The sequence below is a fragment of the Arabidopsis thaliana genome, chromosome 4 (assembly GCF_000001735.4).
Source record: "Arabidopsis thaliana chromosome 4, partial sequence".
NCBI classification, from domain to species: Eukaryota; Viridiplantae; Streptophyta; class Magnoliopsida; order Brassicales; family Brassicaceae; genus Arabidopsis; species Arabidopsis thaliana.
The window spans coordinates 3,937,461-3,956,021 of NC_003075.7; the positions used below are offsets into that span (position 1 = coordinate 3,937,461).

Consider the following 18,561-nt stretch of genomic DNA (forward strand, 5'->3'; position numbering starts at 1 on the left):
CACTTTGGGTTCAGTCTCTATAATATTCAAATAAATAAAACTGAGTTTTTCTTGTATACACAATCTTTTACTCTTTCGAGCTGCTTTGGGCTGATTTTCATAATCTTGCCTTCGCTTTGGAAATACAGGATACAATCATTCTTGCATGCATGAATGACATCATATCCAAACCCAAAAATCTTCAGGAATTTCTTCATCGCATCAGTAGACTGTGGCAGGACATTCTCTTTAGGAAGCATGTCATGGACTAACGTCAACAATTGAGCAAAGTAGTTTTCTGACATTCCACTCTTCACCTTGATGCGGTATAGACCCATTATTGCAGAAACCTTGGTGTAATTAGAGCACGTCGAGTACAATGGAGTTTCAGCATCTTTCAGTTTCTGCCTAAACTCAGAGTCTTCTGCAGTTTCACCATCCAAATTCTCTCCTCCAAAGTTGTCTAATGGATGTGTACCTTCACCACTACAATAAGCCGTCCTTAGCAAATCATAAGCCTCAGATTCTAATGTTGGACCATGAGTAATATCAGACTTTCTTTCACCATGCATACTCAAACAAGAATTCCTCATGTACTTCTTATCCATACCCTTGATCACAAGATGGTACAATACTGTGTCTACTTCTTGATGGCAAACATTACGGCAATCGATGCAGGGACAGAAAAGTTCAGTTGGATTCCCTAACCTCCTTGATGCAACAGTAACAAAATTTGTTGCTCCTTTCACATACTCTCGACTTGCCCTATATGTTTCATCAGATAAAGAGAGTTCATATCACTATATTTTCGACTCAGGCATGTTATTAAAATCATTTAATCAAACAAGACGCAGTATCAACAAGACGCAGTATCAACAAGACTCATACCTTGGAAGCCACACCCATGCCTTGTCCATATCACGACAATAGGACCACAACTCCACCACCAATTATAGATTTTGTGATGATAAATTCAAACAATAATACACTCAACTAACTTTCAATCAAATCAACACATACTTGAAATGAAACAAATTAGTATGAGAATAACAGCTTACAGAGTAAAACAGTCGCCAACAACAAATCCTTGCAGCTTTGAAAACCGTCTCCAAAACAAAATCAACATCATCACTACCTTAAAATTAAAACCCAACACTTTTATATAGTGAAATCGATTAAATCCTAAATCTCACATACCTTTCGGTTCTTCCCTAAGTTGAACTGCAAAAACAAGCCAAATCATACAGATAAATTAGAAATCGATTATCAATTGGTTTAATTCCCAAATCTGAAATCAAAGAGAACGAGATTGAGGATTTGAGAAAAGAGATGTCGTGAGAACCAAAGTCGAACAGTCGTGAGTCGAGAGAAAGGGGATTTTTCTGGGTAAAATGTTTTTTTTCTTTTAATCAGGTTTAGTCAATTTTAATTTTGCGGGTCAACAAAAATTTGTTTCGCGATTCACAATTTGATAGCATTTAAATTATGCATATGCTATCGATAAACAAAATATTGAAGCGGGAGACAAACTACATTTTGCCGCTCAACATAAAATAGCGTTTGTTTTAAACAAATGCTATAAAAAAATGGTCAAAACAAAACTATAGCATATACTACAAAAACGCTATCTTCAACTGCTATTAATACCCGCTTTTCCTGTAGTGCAAACACTATTTTTTTTTTAATTTTCGTATTAAATCTCTTTATTTTATTAGTTATGCTTCTTTATATTTTGTAAATCTAAGTTTTAATTATTTGTTGTGTATCGATAATGTTATTTATTTATTTTGGATAACAGTAACATACATATTTAGAGAATGATTTTACAAAAAATAATGTTTTATTTATTTATCATAATAATAAAACTTGTTTGCAAACCGATGAGTTTCACATAAAAATTTGCACGAACAAGAAGAAATTAACTAATTAGTATTTTACATTCCATCACACTAAAAGAATTAAGAAGCTTGAAATTTATATGATTATCAGATTCATAGAGTTGACCATCCAAACGTGTTGTATTTTCTCCATTGCACATATTTATATGATAAGAACCCATTCTTCTTTCTTGTAGAGATGCTTGACATCAGAGCTCCTGCAATCAAGTTTTTCAATTCAATACAAAAATAGAAGCAATATGATAAAAAAAAATCGAATAAACTAAAGAGGATCATTAACCACACCACCTATATAATACATTAATCAATGGTTTGAGGGCAGCCATTGCAAGAAGTACAAATCCAAAATTAACCAAAACTCACGAATTGCAGACATAACAGCTTGTTCACAAGAGACCCTAGCAAACTCTTTTTTCAAGTCAAATTACTAAACACGACACACATAATTGAACTTTACTCTTCATTGGCTATTCAAAGAAACTACGAGTGCAGGAGCGACGAGTGCGATGTAAGAGAATACTTGGTGTGGAGTTGTGATCACAGAGTCGCAGCTTGCACCAAATCTTTAACGCCTCTTTCCTGTCTGCTGAACCGCACAAAAGCATATGACCAAAACTACAAACGTTAGAACATAAGACAATAAAATTCACAAGAACAGTTAAGTACGTGGATATAAATCACTCACAGGAAGTAAATCCAAATCTAGCCCCTTCACATCATAACTACTTAAACAGATTCAGAGATATATCAGAAATAACGGACAATATATCAGAAAAAAAGACTAGCAGAGAGAATCCATCGACATGATGCTAATAATAAAGATCTGAACAAATCCGAAAACAAATCGAATTTAATAACAAAGAACAACAACAAACAGATTTGTTAAAGATTCGTGTGGTTTTGTGTATACCTTTGAGCTGATTCTGAAGAGACAAGCTTGTGAGGTCATGGCGGGATGATCTGATTTAAAAATCGCGCTAGAGCTGCCAGTAATCTGAGAGAGAAAGAGGAATATGGTAATTGAATTGAGAGTTTTATATGCAAAAAGCAGTTGAGATTTCAAACTATGAGCACAAATCATGAATCTGTGACAACTTGATCAAATGCAAAGTTGATACTTTTGCTTACCAGCCTTTCATGAACTTCTTCGATGCCAAACCCTTAATGAACAAACTTAAAGTTTGCAGAAAATAGTTAAAGCATAAGATCACAATCCAATTCCAGATCCAAAGCTACTGTTCATTTCACATGAATCTTGAAATGAGAAAACGACTAACCATCGTCTTTGTTGCCGGAATCAGCGAAGCGAATCAAAGTTCTCGATCTCTTTCACGATCGGCCATCACAATCGCCAGCTGCTCGTCTCCCATCGCCGAAAAACTCAAGTCGGGGAAGAAGAAGAAAGAAATATGTAGTGTTTCACGAGTAACCTAATCATCTATTTCACTTCTAATAATTTTTTCACTATAATTTATTTTACTTAATTTCATGAGAGATGTATTGTGATGGAGTACAAATTAGGTGTTATTACCAGAACATAACTTTTTTTAATTACAGTCATATTTTTAATACTCAGTGTGCCTCTACTAAACGTAATTATAGGGAATGCCACTGTCACGTCAGAAATTGATGACGTAGATTAAATGAACTCAGCCGTAACGCGATACAACGGGAGTAATGACTGAGTTACAGTATGTTGCGGCTGACTTATAACAAAAACATATGAACTATAACAAAACGGCGAAGTATGAGTATAACTCAGTCAGACGTTACGTCTGATATATCAAATGTTACCTCAGTTATACTATAACTCAAGCAACGGTATGGCTGAGTTAAGGAATGTTGTCCGAGTTATAAGAAGTTATACGATAACCCAGACAATGTTATGGCTAAGTTATGAGAAAACGGCTGACTTATTTCCTCGACACGGCCGAGTTATATTTTTGGACGGCTTAGTTATAGGATGATGTGACGGCTGAGTTATGGTCGAGTGTTATAAATCAGCCGTAAAGAGCTGGATTACGGTATAACTCAGCCTTGTTACGGCTTATTTATGTGCAAAAGATTAATTATTATAATAGCATGCAGTTACGGCTGAGTTTTTAAACGTTACTGCTGAGTTAGTTGAGTTACGACATAACACGGCTGACTTAACTTAGTTTTTTTCCTGTTTTTTTCCTACGAGTGACTTATAGATTTGCTTGATGGCTCAGTTATGAACTATTCGTTTGGTGGCTTACTTGTCACCTCATCACTTCAAAACGACGTCGGCTGTAATATTCCATGTCAGCATCGTCAACGGAAATACGAAACGTCCCTTGCTTCTTTAACTCGGCCGTCTCCCTTATGTTGCTCCTGATGAAAGAGATGATGGCTTCGAAACTATTCTCCATTTCAAACAGCCTTTTGCTGGAACCGTCATCCACACACGGCCTCTTGTTGGAACCGTCATCCACACACCGCCGCTTATTGGAACCTGATGCATCCATGATCTCGGAAGAGTTTTATTTCTTAGAGATTAGAAGACAAGACAAGAAAGGAAGAGTAGTAGTTGCTAAGAATCGACAAGAGAAAAGACAAGAGGGAACCAGTATATATATAGTCCTCTAACGTCGTTTGGTCCTCTAACGACGTTTGGTTCTCTAACGACATTGGGGTTCTTGACTATTCAGTTGTCGTAAACTGGTGTATGTATAGTCCTACAGTGACGTTTGGTTTCTTTGATGGGAGGGAAGTTTGGGTTTGACAAGTCAACCATCACGTTAGAATAACTCAGCCATCACACGATTTGTGTGATGACAAGTCAGCCACCGCGTTAGAATAACTCAACTAAACATCGAATTAAACAACGAGAACTCAGCCGTGACGGTATCATAACTCAGCCGTAGCACGAATCGAGCGATGATAAGTCAGTCATTACATTGTTTTTTTGTTATAATTAACATAATAATCGATTCATACAGACATATCAATCCTAAAGTGTCATTATTTAGTACAATCACATGCTAAAAATCCGAAAAGACACAGACATATGTTCGAAAAAGCAAATCACTGCTCAAAAAACCGAATGACCATCCTTGCAGGTGCTTCATTGAAGATCTCTGCTGCCATTCTAATCCGTAGACCCTGAATATTTGAATCAGTAATGCCATCAAAACAAACACCAAGCAATAAACATTTAAGAATCTTTAACGTGTAAACGCCGCAGGCCCCGGTGATAATATTTTGCGTGACCTTTGTCTTGTGCCTCCGTCAGAATGAAAATTGGTCGTATTGCGGGATACGAACTTTGGGAGGAAGAATTTTGCTCATCATCTGTGGAATCATCCTCATGAACGGCCTACAAGCTTCCACGATGTTTCCATCGCTAATCGGAGTATGCTCTCCGACGATGCAATCATAGCAATCGATGTGAGACCTAGGCAAGTTCACGTGAAGGGTCACCCAATGATTACCTCCGGTTTGGCAGACAAGATACAAGTGATCCACATCTGTTATCCACTTCTTATTTGCCGGGTCTTCCCCAGCCGTACCGTTCATCCAACCTAGATACGGGGTATCTTTGAAAGAAACCCTCTTCGGTTTCATCTTCCACTGTTTGTAATCATTAACCCACATTGACGTGAACCACGGGTGTAGAATCATGACGAGTTCGCTGTGGTATGGGCAGGGATCTCGCAGGAGCCTCTGGGCGAGGACTTTCATATACGCAGCAATATGTTGTACTAAAATAAAACCAAGACAAAACACAACATTAACTCAGCCGTAACCAAGTAAAACTCAGCCTCAACACCTAAATAAATCAGCCATTATATACTTTGACTCAGGCTGAATGACACGATAACTCAGCCATAACGTTAGACAAACTCAGACAGAATATAACAATTACTTACATCGTAAATCAGCCATTATCTACTTTAACTCAGGTAGAACGACACGATAACTCAGCCATAACATTAGACAAACTCAGACAAAATATAACAATAACTTACATCATCACCCAACCATCCATATTTGGGTTCTGGCCAGTTCTTTCTTTCGGCCATGATAACAGAGTAGAAATCCACCTCGTCTATCCCACTTTCCAACGATTTTTTGCTAACAAATAGTAGTGAAAGTTAATATACACAAATAGTGTAAGCATGTCGTATTTAACAACTTATTAAGGTATAAAGGGCCATACCAGTCGAGACTTGATAAATAAGCCTTAAATTTCCGCACTTTGGCCGGATCAACCGGTGCTAGAGGATCATAGATTGCTCGTGAAGGCAGACAACCCTTCCTCATGCAGCTCAGCCCGTTGTCTCCAATTACTGGAAAAGTGTTAGTGGTCATTAGATCGGGTTTAATCATTGACCTCCCATCCGGGGCCAGCTTAACAGTTTTTCTCCTCGCATCTTTTACTCTCTACAGCCTCTCGGTTTCCTCCTCATCTTCATCAGACTCAGGAAGCATTTGATTATACTCAGATATAACCTGGTCAATAACATCAAGTATAGAATCATCATCATCAGCTACCCTCTCACCGTCAGCTTTTTCCTTGGCTTCCTCAGGCTTATTCTTGGGGACAGAAGAAGTATCACCGTCAGCTTTTTCCTTAGCTTCCTTAAGGTGATTTTGGGGTTTTTATTGTAATCTTTGGCCCCTTTGGAGGCACCTTTTTAGGCTCCTTTGTAGCAGCCTTTCTTCCTCTCTCCCTGGCGGTTTCTCGATTAGCTCATTTAATGTTTTCTCCTTAACATTACCTTTCTACTTAGGTGATAGCTTCGCTTTGGAAGAGCGTAAACGACGGTTGAGAAGAGACGTCTCAATGAAATCAATATCAGAAACGATGGAGGCCTTAGCAATTTCTCCATCAAGATTCCTACTTACCCCAACCTCAGCAATATCTGCATCATTCTCTACCGCTACAGCTTGTTTTGACTGCATAAACGTAACGAAAACTCAGGCGTTAGATATCGAAAACTCATACCTATTTATAAATATAACTCAAACATAACTAACTAAAAGTTATAACTTAGCCGTATAATATGAAGATCACTCAGCCATAACTAACTAAAAGTTATAACTCAGTCGTATAATATGAAGATAACTCAGCCATAACTAAATAAAGGTTATAACTCGGTCGTATAATATGAAGATAAGTCAGTCGTAACTAAATAAAAGTAATAACTCAGCGATTAGCTTACCGGAGGAGGACTAGTAGCAGATTGGTTATTTGTAGGTTTGTTTGGACCTTCTGGTGTCTGTTGGGTTTGGGGCTTAGGGTAGCCTAGCTGCGTTTTGGGTAAAAACATATCTCTAATATAACTAGTAGAGTTTAATTCTGACTAAGCTATGCCCTTCAGATGCTCTTTAATCTGTTTGACCTCGTTCTCAATAGATGCAAACCTTTTTCAAACTTTGCATCAATCCTCGATTCTACTTGAACTCCAATCACATCCAGACGGGAGGACATTCCTTTGATGCTATTATCAACGGTGTCAAACCTTGAGTTTAAGGGAGAGATCAAGTTGGACACCACATCCACGAGCGACTGCTGTTCTCCCTGAACATCCTGCTCGTCCTCGTCCTCATCAGTTTCGACAGCTACTTCCTTCTTTTTATTCTTCTTCTTCTTTTGTGCATCTTTCTCACGAGAATAAAGACCCTCACTGTGAGAGACTTTCTGCTTCTTTGCGCTACAAGAAAATTGCCATTTACCGACTTCAGTATTACGACTACCTTAGTCGCTCACGAGAATGAACACCCTCACTGTAGTCGTTAAACACCTCTTTACGACAAATAAACGACTATTAAATTTTGTCGCTAATCGAGAGTCGGTAAATAACGTAGTCGTATTTTAGTCGTCAATGAGCGACTAAGTTACGACTAAGTTCAAGTAAACGCTTTTTTAGTGACATTTTGGTCGTTAAATTTAGAGACTATTAGACGACAAATTAACGATTAACTTGAGGGTTATGTAGTCGTTGTAGGTAATTAGTCATTAAAATTTACGACTAAAATGTCACTATATTTAAGACTGATTTGCGACTGAAATATCATTTAGTCGGAAATTTTAGTGACTGAATTGTTATCAAAAACCGACTGCTTGGTTACATTTTTGATGACTAAATTTGCGACTATTGTTGTTATTAGAATACCTATATGATTGTTCTAAAGATGGAAACCTTCCTGAGAAAATAAAACATTACAAGAAGCATAAACACAATACAAGAAGCATGAAAACAAATTTATTGTCATTTCAAAAAAGTACAAAACCCAAATTACAAAAACATGTTCGATTCACTACAACTTAGAACTTTGTTCAGCATAAGTACAAGCAACACAAGTACACATATATAAAAACTTTGAACCGTGATATTGAGTCTTGAGGAAGGAGTTAAGATTCAGACCTATGAAGCAGATGAAGAGGGAGAGGCAGCTGGAGAGGGTGAGATAGGATCTGTGGTTGTCTCCTTAGCTGGAGGAGATTCGATGAAATTGAGGAACCGAGGATCATTTTCGCGTAAAAACTTCTCCACTAAGGACAAGTGCTCAAGCTTCTTCTTCTGCTCATCTGCAGCTCGGGAATTCTCAGCTTCACGCAAAGCAATCTCAGATTCACGCCTCTGATTGTAAGAGACCTGCTCTTCTATCTTGCGTTGAGCTTCAAGTAATTGTTCTTGCAAAGCCACAAAAGAAGTTGAATCACCTACTTGCTTCCGCTTGCCATTGACAAGAGACTCTTTGAGGCTTCCTACTCCATAAGGAACGCCTCTCGAATCCCTCTCAGTGGACTACAAAGTATGATAAAAGCTGAGATTAGAGAATGAAAAAGATAACTCGAAAACACTAAATTGGGAAACATAAAACGTTACCTCAAGAAATATGGTTGTACATTCCTCAGCTGTGAGCTCCCGTGCCCGTGAAGTGCCATCTGAAACAGCAGAAGCTTCAGCCTCGAGCTCAGACTGCCTCAGTTGCAAATTCTTCTGATATAACTCTGCAATCTTCTCCGCCTTTCGATCAACATACGTCCCATCAGGTTTTGTATGTGTTTTGATGAAAACGTCACCAATACTGACAGTTTTGCCTAATTGCTCTTCCTGTAATGAAAAAAAAAACAAGTCATAGAAAAGTAGAGAAACATCAGATTAAAGTTGCAAAGGAGTAAACAGAGAGAAGACTTACCAATTCATCTCGGATTTGATGATATGACTTAGACCCTGAGAAGTGTATGTGAGGACCTAGACCGTTACGGTCAGACATACGGGCATTTGAATAGATTTGACTTCTTTCTTGAGCTTCTTTAGTGTCCCAGTACGCAGTCATTTCCTTCCATAAAGTTTTTCCGATCCATTTAGGTTTCTTTCGACTAGTTCTTACAGTGCTAACCATGCCTTTCATTCGCCTTAAACAGATCTCGTTGAAGTAAAACTAAACAGTCCCTGTGATCAAAGGATCCCAATGGTGTGTTTTCTACAAATAGAAAAGGTAATGTCAGTAAAAAAAAGAAGTGTAATCATATATATAAGAAGGGCTGAAAGAACACTTAACAGCAAACTCGAGGAAGTATTTCTCTTGTCTCTCTTGAGGCACACATGTCCAGCTGTAGAAGAGACCATCAAATTTGTTTGTAAACACTCTAGTGATATTCTTAACAAGTCGTGAGTTTGTGTCCCGAGTAAACCTCCATACACAAGAAAAACAAGCAGTTATTATATGGCAGAAAATATCTAAATATCAGACCAAAGACTAGCAAAACATAAATTGTGGCTGCAAAGTATCATACAAACAGATCATATAGAGCAGAACATAGATTGTGGCTGCAAAGTATCATCTAGAACTAAACTTACACAATGACAGACACGATACGTTGCAGCCACAAGCAGTTGTTCTCGCAAACAACAAGTAGAGACCTAGACAACACGACTCTTCAAACACATTGCAATAGATTGTGGCTGCAAAGTAACATCTAAATATCAAAAACCAAAGACCAACACAACACGAGACTAAAACGAGAAACAATTCAGACATTTTCTCAATCTAATCAATCTCACAAAGCTCATTACCCAACTAAACCCTAAGATCAAAACACAACTTAAACTACTTGTTCTCGCAAACAACAAAATAAGACCAACACAACAAGACTCTTTAAACAACAAAATAGATTGTGGCTGCAAAGTAACAACTATAATATCAAAGACTTTCAGACTTTTAGACCAACACAACACGAAACACAACAAATAAACAATTCAGACATTTTCTCAATCTAATCAATCTCACAAGGCTCATTACTCAACTAAACCGACATTGAACACAACATGGGATCACAAACAAGAGAAGAAGAAGATCATACCATGTCGTATTCGGTCGAGGAATGGGAGAGAGGACGGTGACGAACTTATCCCTCTCCGGCAACATAAGCAGATCATTTAGGGATTGAAGTGTGTCCTCCTGGAGATCCGGTGACAGAGGTGGATATTCTTCGAAGTTGTTGCCTTGAGAGGATGGGTGACTGTGAGCTCGAGACTCTTGAACTAGAGAAGGCGGAGGGTCTTGCTGAGAAGGCGGAGGGTCTTGTTGAGGAGTCGGAGGAACCTGCTGAGTAGTCGCGGCTTGAGTCGCTGGATTGTTCTGCACTTCTACTGAGGCAGTCCTTTGCACTTCAGGTTGTCGACTGCCAGAGTGCTGAAACAATTGTAGAGGCGGCGGATAGTTCTGAACAGGAGCTGCCGTTGACTGTAAAGGAGGAACGGAGGCTTCTGTTGTAGGCGTCTCTAGCTTAGGAGACTGTTCTGCTGCCGGCGTGAAATCGTACTGAGACGGAAGAGAACGAGGTCGTCGACCAGCCGTGGATGTGGAGGCTCTCTGAGCAAGGATAGGACTGGTTCGCTTCTTTTTTCCTCGCCCAAACATTGTGTGAAGGAGAGATCTAGATGAGACAGAGGTTCAAATCAAAGAAATCGAAGAAGAAGAAGAGATTAAGAGGAAAACAAAGAGGAATCTTCGATTTGCTAGGGTTTTGAAGAGGAAATCGAAGAGGAAATCGAAGAGAGAAATTGAAGAAGAAGACTGCGGATGTTTCGAAGAGAGAAAGATATTTTTGTTAGGGTTTTCGCATAACAAGTGAATGGTTTGGGCCTAAAGGGTTTGAGCCTAAAAGGTTCAGTTTGTTTAAACATTAGTCGCTTAATTGTCACAAATTAGTCACCAATTTTGGGCCTCGAAATTTTTGGCCCAATAATATTGTTGTAGTCGCTAAATTATCACAAATTAGTCGCCGTAGTTGGGCCTCGAGTTATTTTGGCCCAATAGAATGGTTATAGTCGCGAAAATGTCAGCAATTAGTCGCTTTGTTTAATTTTTAATAATTGGGTTTGGGCCTTGTGTTTTTTTGGGTCTTAGATATTCAAAAATAGTAATTATATATATAAATATAATTAAACATAACATACTTAGTCAATATAGTTTTTCAAAATAATTTAAAATTGTTTGCATAACTTTTGAAAATAACTTAAGTACATATCAAAATTAATAGAAATAACTTAAGTACATATCATAAACACAAAACTAATACTGTTCTTCGCCTTCTTGTTCTTCATCATCAGAAGATGATAAATTACATCGAAATTCATCTTCCGGATCGGCATCTCCGGCATCTAAATCGAGGTTTATGGGGTTGCGATTGATTGTCAAATTGTTGAGTACAAGATCTTCTATTGTTGTTATTAAAACAGCATCATCATTTTCTGTTTGCAATAAACTCGGGTCTTTATTTTCATATTCTCCTAATATGTTTCCCTTTGCAAATCATATATAGATAAACTATTTAGACATACATAATCTGTCACCCACACATGATATGCCTCATTTCTTTTCACGAAGAGTTCTTTTTTGTTCAATCCTGGATATTTAATAGAAAGAAAATCTTCGAACATACTATAAAGACAAAAACAACATATAAGGGTTAGTAAACAAACATTTATAATTAACTTAAAATGGGAGTATGACTTTTGTTATATACCTCTCAATTACTTGAAAATAATCACAATTCCATGTGCGCATTGATAGTCTTCCTCTGATAGCCATACTTCACGTATTTCTCCACTTGGAGGACCAACGGAACTAAATATATTAGGTACTCCAGGAACATGATATACAGGAACTTAACCCTCATTGAATCTTGTTGACTTGATCCAAAAGAGGTAATTCATGGTTATTTTTGCGCATTGAAAACTTGCTTGGTGCAGATGTTTAATTAATTACTATTAGTTACCTTGATTTTGTTCGTTTATTATTGGCGAAGTAGTGCTCTGAGAAATAAGAAATCTAGTCATTGATATATGACTCAACAATTGATCCGGCCGCATATCTTTTATTTTTTGTTTTTCCTTTCAACTTTTTGAAAAACCTCTCAAAAGGATACATCCACATGTATTGGATAGGACCGCCCAATTCTGCTTCGTAGGGGAGATGTATAGGCAGGTGCTCCATAACATCAAAAAATGATGGTGGGAAGATCTCCTCTAAGTTGCATATGATCAAAACAATGTTCTGCTTAAGAATTTGAACGCGCCTTTTCTGCAAAATTCTCGGACATAAGTCCCTAAAAAATGCACTAACCCCTGGAAAAAAAAATGCATCATCTCAAGTGCATATATGATATAAAGAGTAAATTATATTCTTATTTTACCTGATAATCCAAGGTGAACGTTCCGGTCGAGGAGTTCTGCAAAGATAAATGGAAGTAACTGCTCCATAAAAATATGGCAATCGTGACTCTTCATACCTGATAACTTCCCATTCTCAATATCAACACAACTACTCAAATCAGACGAATAAACATTAGGGAATTTGATTGCATGTTTAACACATTGCAATAAACTCATTTTGGCTTCATTTGTCAATGTATAAGCTGGAAATGGAGCTTTTCCCTTACTATCAATATGTAAGTCAGGCCGAGAACAAAATCGTTCTATATCCATTCTTGACATTATGTTGTCCTTTGATTTACCCTCTACGCTCATAAGAGTATTCACTATGTTATCCAAAAAATTCTTCTCTGTATGCATCACATCGATACAATGTCGGAGATTCATATCCTTCCAATATGGAAGCTCCCATAATATGCTTTCCTTATGCCAGTTATGTTCCTTCCCATAGCCTGGCATCTTCTTTTCGTGCCCGTTGCCACCAAGTCCATATGAGTCTTTGGCTTTGTGTCTTCTAACAAGGATACACTACTTAGGCTTTTAAGATCGAGTTGCGGTTTAAGTTGTTTTACTCAATCATACACATGACAACAAGTCATATTCGACTCCAAAACACTAACCAACCTTCTTCTTGCTTCTCAAAGCTTTCACGGTGTAGCCAAAGTCCATATGAGTCTTTGGCTTTGTGTCTTCTAACAAGGATACAGTTCTTACGCCTTTAAGATCCGGTTGCAGTTTAAGTTGTTATACTCAATCATACACATGACATCAAGTCATACTCGACTCCAAAACACTAACCAACCTTGTTCTTGCTTCTCAAAGCTTTCATGGTGTAGCCAAAGTCCATATGAGTCTTTGGCTTTGTGTCTTCTAACAAGGAAACACTACTTAGGCTTTTAAGATCGGGTTGCGGTTTAAGTTGTTATACTCAATCATACACATGTCATCAAGTCATATTTGACTCCAAAACACTAACCAACCTTCTTCTTGCTTCTCAAAGCTTTCATGGTTTAGCCTAAGTCCATATGAGTCTTTGGCTTTGTGTCTTCTAACAAGGATACAGTTCATACGCCTTTAAGATCCAGTTGCGGTTTAAGTTGTTATACTCAATCATAAACATGACATCAAGTCATATTCGACTCCAAAACACTAACAAACCTTCTTCTAGCTTCTCAAAGCTTTCATGGTGTAGCCAAAGTCGGTATGATTCTTTGGCTTTGTATGTTCTAACAAGGAAACACTACTTAGGCTTATAAGATCGGATTGCGGTTTAAGTTGTTATACTCAATCATACACATGACATCAAGTCATATTCGACTCCAAAACACTAACCAACCTTCTTTTAGCTTCTCAAAGTTTTCATGGTGTAGCCAAAGTCCGTATGAGTCTTTGGCTTTGTATGTTTTAACAAGGAAACACTACTTAGGCTTATAAGATCCGGTTGTGGTTTAAGTTCTTATACTCAATCATACACATGACATCAAGTCATATTCGACTCCAAAACACTAACCAACCTTCATCTTGCTTCTCAAAGCTTTCATGGTTTAGCCTAAGTCCATATGAGTCGTTGGCTTTGTGTCTTCTAACAAGGAAACTCTACTTAGCCTTTTAAGATCGGGTTGCGGTTTAAGTTGTTATACTCAATCATACACATGACATCAAGTCATATTCGACTCCAAAACTCTAACCAACCCTCTTCTAGCTTCTCAAAGCTTTCATGGTGTAGCCAAAGTCCATATTAGTCTTTGGCTTTGTGTCTTCTAACAAGGATACACTACTTAGACTTTTAAGATCGAGTTGCGGTTTAAGTTGTTTTACTCAATCATACACATGACAACAAGTCATATTCGACTCCAAAACACTAACCAACCTTCTTCTTGCTTCTCAAAGCTTTCATGGTGTAGCCAAAGTCCATATGAGTCTTTGGCTTTGTGTTTTCTAACAAGGATACAATTCTTACTCCTTTAAGATCCCCTTGCCGTTTAAGTCCTTATACTTAATCATACCCATGACATCAAGTCATATTCGACTCCAAAACACTAACCAACCTTCTTCTTGCTTTTCAAATCTTTCATTGTTTAGCCAAAGTCCATATGAGTCTTTGGCTTTGTGTCTTCTAACAAGGAAACACTACTTAGGCTTTTAAGATCGGGTTGCGGTTTAAGTTGTTATACTCAATCATACACATGTCATCAAGTCATATTTGACTCCAAAACACTAACCAACCTTCTTCTTGCTTCTCAAAGCTTTCATGGTGTAGCCAAAGTCCATATGAGTCTTTAGCTTTGTGTCTTCTAACAAGGATACAGTTCTTACGCCTTTAAGATCCGGTTGCGGTTTAAGTTGTTATACTCAATCATACACATGATATCAAGTCATACTCGACTCCAAAACACTAACCAACCTTCTTCTTGCTTCTCAAAGCTTTCATGGTGTAGCCAAAGTCCATATGAATCTTTGGCTTTGTGTCTTCTAACAAGGAAACACTACTTAGGCTTATAAGATCGGGTTGCGGTTTAAGTTTTTATACTCAATCATACACATGACATCAAGTCATATTCGACTCCAAAACACTAACCAACCTTCTTCTTGCTTCTCAAAGCTTTCATGGTTTAGCCTAAGTCCATATGAGTCCTCGGCTTTGTGTCTTCTAACAAGGAAACACTACTTAGGCTTTTAAGATCGGGTTGCGGTTTAAGTTGTTATACTCAATCATACACATGACATCAAGTCATATTCGACTCCAAAACACTAACCAACCTTCTTCTTGCTTCTCAAAGCTTTCATGGTGTAGCCAAAGTCCATGTGAGTCTTTGGCTTTGTGTCTTCTAACAAGGATACAGTTCTTACGCTTTTAAGATCCGGTTGCGGTTTAAGTTGTTATACTCAATCATACACATGACATCAAGTCATATTCGACTCCAAAACACTAACCAACCTTCTTCTTGCTTCTCAAAGCTTTCATGGTGTAGCCAAAGTCCATATGAGTCTTTGGCTTTGTGTCTTCTAACAAGGAAACACTACTTAGCTTTTAAGATCGGGTTGCGGTTTAAGTTGTTATACTCAATCATACACATGACATCAAGTCATATTCGACTCCAAAACAGTAACCAACCTTCTTCTTGCTTCTCAAAGCTTTCATGGTGTAGCCAAAGTCCATATGAGTCGTTGGCTTTGTGTCTTCTAACAAGGAAACTCTACTTAGCCTTTTAAGATCGGGTTGCGGTTTAAGTTGTTATACTCAATCATACACATGACATCAAGTCATATTCGACTCCAAAACTCTAACGAACCCTCTTCTAGCTTCTCAAAGCTTTCATGGTGTAGCCAAAGTCCATATTAGTCTTTGGCTTTGTGTCTTCTAACAAGGATACAGTTCTTACGCCTTTAAGATCCGGTTGCAGTTTAAGTTGTTATACTCAATCATACACATGACATCAAGTCATATTCGACTCCAAAACACTAACCAACCTTCTTCTTGCTTCTCAAAGCTTTCATGGTGTAGCCAAAGTCCATATGAGTCTTTGGCTTTGTGTCTTCTAACAAGGAAACACTACTTAGGCTTATAAGATCCGGTTGCGGTTTAAGTTCTTATACTCAATCATACACATGACATCAAGTCATATTCGACTCCAAAACACTAACCAACCTTCGTCTTGCTTCTCAAAGCTTTCATGGTTTAGCCTAAGTCCATATGAGTCGTTGGCTTTGTGTCTTCTAACAAGGAAACTCTTCTTAGCCTTTTAAGATCGGGTTGCGGTTTAAGTTGTTATACTCAATCATACACATGACATCAAGTCATATTCGACTCCAAAACTCTAACCAACCCTCTTCTAGCTTCTCAAAGCTTTCATGGTGTAGCCAAAGTCCATATTAGTCTTTGGCTTTGTGTCTTCTAACAAGGATACACTACTTAGACTTTTAAGATCGAGTTGCGGTTTAAGTTGTTTTACTCAATCATAAACATGACAACAAGTCATATTCGACTCCAAAACACTAACCAACCTTCTTCTTGCTTCTCAAAGCTTTCTTGGTGTAGCCAAAGTCCATATGAGTCTTTGGCTTTGTGTCTTCTAACAAGGATACAATTCTTACTCCTTTAAGATCCTGTTGCCGTTTAAGTCCTTATACTCAATCATACCCATGACATCAAGTCATATTCGACTCCAAAACACTAACCAACCTTCTTCTTGCTTTTCAAATCTTTCATTGTTTAGCCAAAGTCCATATGAGTCTTTGGCTTTGTGTCTTCTAACAAGGAAACACTACTTATGCTTTTAAGATCGGGTTGCGGTTTAAGTTCTTATACTCAATCATACACATGTCATCAAGTCATATTTGACTCCAAAACACTAACCAACCTTCTTCTTGCTTCTCAAAGCTTTCATGGTGTAGCCAAAGTCCATATGAGTCTTTAGCTTTGTGTCTTCTAACAAGGATACAGTTCTTACGCCTTTAAGATCCGGTTGCGGTTTAAGTTGTTATACTCAATCATACACATGACATCAAGTCATACTCGACTCCAAAACACTAACCAACCTTCTTCTTGCTTCTCAAAGCTTTCATGGTGTAGCCAAAGTCCATATGAATCTTTGGCTTTGTGTCTTCTAACAAGGAAACACTACTTAGGCTTATAAGATCGGGTTGCGGTTTAAGGTCTTATACTCAATCATACACATGACATCAAGTCATATTCGACTCCAAAACACTAACCAACCTTCTTCTTGCTTCTCAAAGCTTTCATGGTTTAGCCTAAGTCCATATGAGTCCTTGGCTTTGTGTCTTCTAACAAGGAAACACTACTTAGGCTTTTAAGATCGAGTTGCGGTTTAAGTTGTTATACTCAATCATACACATGTCATCAAGTCATATTTGACTCCAAAACACTAACCAACCTTCTTCTTGCTTCTCAAAGCTTTCATGGTGTAGCCAAAGTCCATATGAGTCTTTAGCTTTGTGTCTTCTAACAAGGATAGAGTTCTTACGCCTTTAAGATCCGGTTGCGGTTTAAGTTGTTATACTCAATCATGCACATTACATCAAGTCATACTCGACTCCAAAACACTAACCAACCTTCTTCTTGCTTCTCAAAGCTTTCATGGTGTAGCCAAAGTCCTTATGAGTCTTTGGCTTTGTGTCTTCTAACAAGGAAACACTACTTAGGCTTTTAAGATCGGGTTGCGGTTTAAGTTGTTATACTCAATCATACACATGACATCAAGTCATATTTCTACTCCAATACACTAACCAACCTTATTCTTCCTTCTCAAAGCTTTCATGGTGTAGCCAAAGTCCATATGAGTCTTTGGCTTTGTGTCTTCTAACAAGGAAACACTACTTAGGCTTTTAAGATCGAGTTGCGGTTTAAGTTGTTATACTCAATCATACACATGTCATCAAGTCATATTTGACTCCAAAACACTAAGCAACCTTCTTCTTGCTTCTCAAAGCTTTCATGGTGTAGCCAAAGTCCATATGAGTCTTTAGCTTTGTGTCTTCTAACAAGGATACAGTTCTTACGCCTTTAAGATCCGGTTGCGGTTTAAGTTGTTATACTCAATCACACACATGACATCAAGTCATACTAGACTCCAAAACACTAACCAACCTTCTTCTTGCTTCTCAAAGCTTTCATGGTGTAGCCAAAGTCCATATGAGTCGTTGGCTTTGTGTCTTCTAACAAGGAAACTCTACTTAGCCTTTTAAGATCGGGTTGCGGTTGAAGTTGTTATACTCAATCATACACATGACATCAAGTCATATTCGACTCCAAAACTCTAACCAACCCTCTTCTAGCTTCTCAAAGCTTTCATGGTGTAGCCAAAGTCCATATGAGTCTTTGGCTTTGTGTCTTCTAACAAGGATACACTACTTAGGCTTTTAAGATCGAGATGCGGTTTAAGTTGTTTTACTCAATCATACACATGACAACAAGTCATATTCGACTCCAAAACACTAACCAACCTTCTTCTTGCTTCTCAAAGCTT

The 18,561-nt window shown here is 37.9% G+C and overlaps 1 non-coding gene and 4 pseudogenes across 9 annotated transcripts; all 5 read right to left on the minus strand.

The window, feature by feature from the left end:
• Positions 1-26: 26 nt before the first annotated feature.
• Positions 27-784, minus strand: AT4G06697 (annotated as a pseudogene; the record flags this gene model as incomplete). Its single annotated transcript has 1 exon — positions 27-784.
• A 1,021-nt stretch (positions 785-1,805) lies between these two features.
• On the minus strand, positions 1,806-3,337 carry AT4G06701. 5 transcript variants are annotated; one of them, NR_144088.1, is made up of 5 exons: positions 3,155-3,289; positions 3,006-3,050; positions 2,788-2,871; positions 2,398-2,460; positions 1,806-2,074 (listed from the first exon to the last, which is right to left on the minus strand). It is a non-coding gene; the product is annotated as an other RNA (non-coding RNA). The 5 variants fall into 5 exon arrangements; NR_144090.1 differs by adding an exon at positions 2,563-2,700 and having other exon boundaries at positions 1,984-2,074; positions 2,398-2,463; positions 3,006-3,281; NR_144089.1 differs by having other exon boundaries at positions 1,917-2,074; positions 2,398-2,463; positions 2,791-2,871; positions 3,006-3,337.
• A 1,559-nt stretch (positions 3,338-4,896) lies between these two features.
• Positions 4,897-7,558, minus strand: AT4G06699 (annotated as a pseudogene; the record flags this gene model as incomplete). The annotated part of the gene is made up of 1 exon: positions 4,897-7,558.
• A 649-nt stretch (positions 7,559-8,207) lies between these two features.
• On the minus strand, positions 8,208-10,778 carry AT4G06698 (annotated as a pseudogene; the record flags this gene model as incomplete). Its single annotated transcript has 1 exon — positions 8,208-10,778.
• Positions 10,779-11,672: 894 nt separating this feature from the next.
• On the minus strand, positions 11,673-13,142 carry AT4G06700 (annotated as a pseudogene; the record flags this gene model as incomplete). Its single annotated transcript has 1 exon — positions 11,673-13,142.
• Between the last annotated feature and the right edge of the window lie 5,419 nt (positions 13,143-18,561).